Below are 3,738 nucleotides of genomic sequence, written 5' to 3' on the forward strand. Positions count from 1 at the left end.
TATAGCGTAGTTTATACGGATTATTCCCAAAAAATATATACGTATTTTGGAAATGTTGAGTCGGATTAGTCTAGAATCGATTAATTTTATGGAAGAAAATCTTTCAAACAGCCGTAGTCCGTAAACTTGACACGTGTCGGGTTGTGATTGGAAGGATTCGTAAGAAATCGGATTCCTAGAGAATGGAACGTATCTCTATCTTATAGGGGGGGTCAACTGTAGTATAAAACAAGCATCTTCAACCTTCTTCCGATAAAGGCCGAGAGCCATAAAAGACAACTCTGGAAGCCCAGTACGAAAGATATATATCTTTCATACCTGGCTTCCAGATATTTGGAAATAAGAAAATCTTAGACTAACAATGGACTTAAATTAATGTAAAAAAATTATGCGAGGTTCTCCGTGTCTGCAGTATGTTGCTGATTTCTCGAAATCAGAGTACCTGGAGACGAAAAATAAATCGCCATTCAGTGAAGTTCAAAAGAAACAAAAGTTTTCCTGGGAAAAGAACATTCTCACCGGTCTCTCCAACAATGGGGAAATACTTGTTAGTGACGAGTTGACCTTCTTAACTGCAACCAATTCTGGATCAGTCTACATCAGAAAACACCCAAGAGAGCTCTGTACAATAAAGTACTCAATGTTGGTAACAGAGTGGTTGGGTACAGTTGTGCAGATGGCAGCAGGAGGCATTGTTCAAAGGATGACAAATGACCCAAAAAGAAAATGCAATTAAGTGCCAAGATTTGTTTCCAGATGGAGATGTCATCTTTATGAATGACAATGCTCCTTGCCATTGGTCAAAACTCGTGAAACAGTCGCTCTGGACAGTATTAACGACTGGATTGGATGGCATGGGGGCAAAAAGCGTCCACAAAAATATCCCACCAACAAAAGGAAATTGATGGAAACCATCTTTTTAGTGCTTGGCATTGTACGATTTTGGTTGAACTACTCAAAAAACTTGTTAACCTGTCTGGCCCTTTCTGGCATGGAGTAATTAAGAACAAAGATTTTTACAATTATTTATATCAAATTGGCCAGTACGTAAAAGTGATTAAAAATGACTGTAAGGAGCACCGACCATAAAATAAAAATGTTTTTGTTTACTGTTGTGGTTTAATATTATAATAAATTTTTAAATTTCAAGTAATTATTGCCAAAATTTAAATCCAATTGTAGTTTGAAAAACTGATAAAACCTTCAAAATTTAGCATGGTGTGAGAGTTTTGAACAGTACTATAAATCTAATTAACTAAACCAAACTACATCGTATGATTACGGCCAATAATTAGTTAATTAGACAGGATTACAAAATACTTTTGATAATAGTGTATATAAAACTCATAAGAAAAGATACTTACTCTTCTTTAACAACCGGCATCCATTTTCCGTACGGTTCTGGCTTCGACTGCGGTCCGACAATACTAAGATCCGAATAACAATTTGAAGTCGTAGCAATATTCTGAAAATTACGACATTATAATGATTATTTACAGAAAAATTTTAGCGCGTCTTAGCAAAATTATACCTCGTATTCACACTTACGTGTGTTTCGTCCTCAGGTGGTAGTGGAATAAATTTTTTTGGCGTTTTCCATTGAGATTCTATAATTAATTAATTATATCAATGAAAAACTTTTAAAGCACAAAATATACATTTCAAATAATTCATACTAAAACTTTTCAAAGTAAAAAACGAAAAATAATGAAAATTTCCAGAAGAACACATTGAAAGAATTATTGACAAGTTTAAAAATCTTAGTTTATTGTTAATTACAATAATAATAAGCCAAACAATTGCCGTAATAATTTGAGATATGTTACGGTACTATTAATAATTAAATTGTGAGTAATATGGTGCTAGGTACCATCTCTCATTCAATTTAATAAAGAGATGGTATTTAATGCCCACCTCTAGTACCAAATTACTCAGAATTTAATTATTAAGTATTATCTTGAAGAACTCAACTTCTAGTGTACTATCTTAGATGCAGTTTTTTTGCATTTTTTGCGGGAAATCGAACAATTTTTAGATCCATCTAAAAATTCTCTAATTAGCCGTGGAAGAGGGAGAACCTAATTCTTGCACCCAGTGAAAATGGGTAAGATTGGCTATATAAGTATAAAGGTTATCTTACGTAAGGGTTTATTACACTGAATGACCAATCTAACACATTTTAAAAATGTGTTAGATTGGGCACTCGGTGTGATAAACTCTTACTTAAGATAACCTTTGTAAATATAAATCAAATACTGTAATATATAGTAGAAGGGTTAGAAGTATGAACTAATCTAATAATCTTAATCTTTGCTGTTGTTATTTTCCTCCCAAGCAACACCGGGCTCATCTGCTAGTAATTATATAAAAGCAGGCTTAAAACAGTACCCTGTAGTAAGTTTCTATTTATTTTGATGTTGTGTTGTGTGAAGGTGGAAATTTACAAAAATATTTGGCATTTTATGAAAAATAGTGTTTATCTAAACAATTTTAACATGGTTTTTTTTGGTACTGCTTTGAAAATCATCATTAAGTCGGACCCTACACAAGATATAACATATTACCCCCTTTCTCTCCCTACCCACTCGACCTTTAACCACCGAAATTTAATAGCAGTAATCCCCCTAATACACAAACCCCCATGTGAAACTTCAGAAATTTTCGATAAAAAACAGGAGTTATTAAGCTTCAAAGAGGGTGAACAAAATCATGCTCCCCCCACACAAACTCACTAACATCGATACATACAGAAAAACCCCCAAATTTTTTTGCATTTCTCAATGTTTCAAGGTCCAAGTCCAAACATTGTATTCATGTAAAAGTGGGAAGAAAAAGTCTGATGAATTTTAAACAAAATAATTTCTGTGCATGCACCAACTCAGGAGAGGAGAGACAAATATGAGAGAAAGTTCAACAGATCAAACTTTTGAGGATGAAAGAAACTGGTTCGTATCTTGTTCATTATGTACGAGAAGCAGTTTCCCTCTTCTGCATAAATTGCATCACAAGTGCAAATTCTGATCTCAATGGTTCTGTTTTGCCTGTTTTTTCCTCTTTCACATCTGCATAAATGCAGCTGTAAATATTATTTATCTGTTTTTTATATCTTTTAAATTTATTGTCTGTTCATAAAAATTTAAATAAAATATAAAGTTGTTTACGTTGTTTTCAAAACCGTGTTTTGTGAATATATTGGACTTCAAACTCACATTTGAGTTATAAATAAACACTTGGCCTTATTTCCATCATTTTAGTTGACTGCAAGGTCTCTTACGAGAAGCGGACAGCGTACACGCCTTGACGCTGTCCTGATGCTCCTCCGTCTAGGAGCCTCTTCACTGAGACGGTCGGCCCGTGAGGACCGACACTATCGTCAGGGCTAATGACGCCTTTCGACACAAAGGACTTTGCGTCGAAAGTCTAAAGCCAAGTGTTTATTTATAACTCAAATGTGAGTTTGAAGTCTAAAATAAAGATTATTATTAGAAAAAATCATATAAAAACACTTAAAATTTACTCACTTCCAGTTTCAAGATTCCAATAGTAAGTATGACCTTCTGGCGATCTGGCTTCGTACCAAGTTTTTGGCTTTAATGGTTTAGGGGGCGTAGGAGGTCTCTGCACTTCGTTTTGTTTTGCCACGGCTTTCCTAGCCAATTCTTTTGTATATTCGTCATGTAACGAAGGATCTTTTTCTACATCTTTTTGGAAAGCTTTCAATGCTGCCTAAGTTTATAA

At 34.2% G+C, this 3,738-nt stretch overlaps 1 long non-coding RNA gene across 1 annotated transcript; it reads right to left on the reverse strand.

Moving 5' to 3' along the window:
• Nucleotides 1-348: 348 nt before the first annotated feature.
• Nucleotides 349-3,728, reverse strand: LOC111620388. Its single transcript, XR_002755943.1, has 3 exons — nt 3,522-3,728; nt 1,549-1,607; nt 349-1,465 (listed from the first exon to the last, which is right to left on the reverse strand). It is a non-coding gene; the product is annotated as an uncharacterized LOC111620388 (long non-coding RNA).
• Between the last annotated feature and the right edge of the window lie 10 nt (nt 3,729-3,738).

The sequence above is a fragment of the Centruroides sculpturatus genome, unplaced genomic scaffold (assembly GCF_000671375.1).
Source record: "Centruroides sculpturatus isolate CEXI.00-Female unplaced genomic scaffold, Cexi_2.0 scaffold146, whole genome shotgun sequence".
NCBI lineage: Eukaryota > Metazoa > Arthropoda > Arachnida > Scorpiones > Buthidae > Centruroides > Centruroides sculpturatus.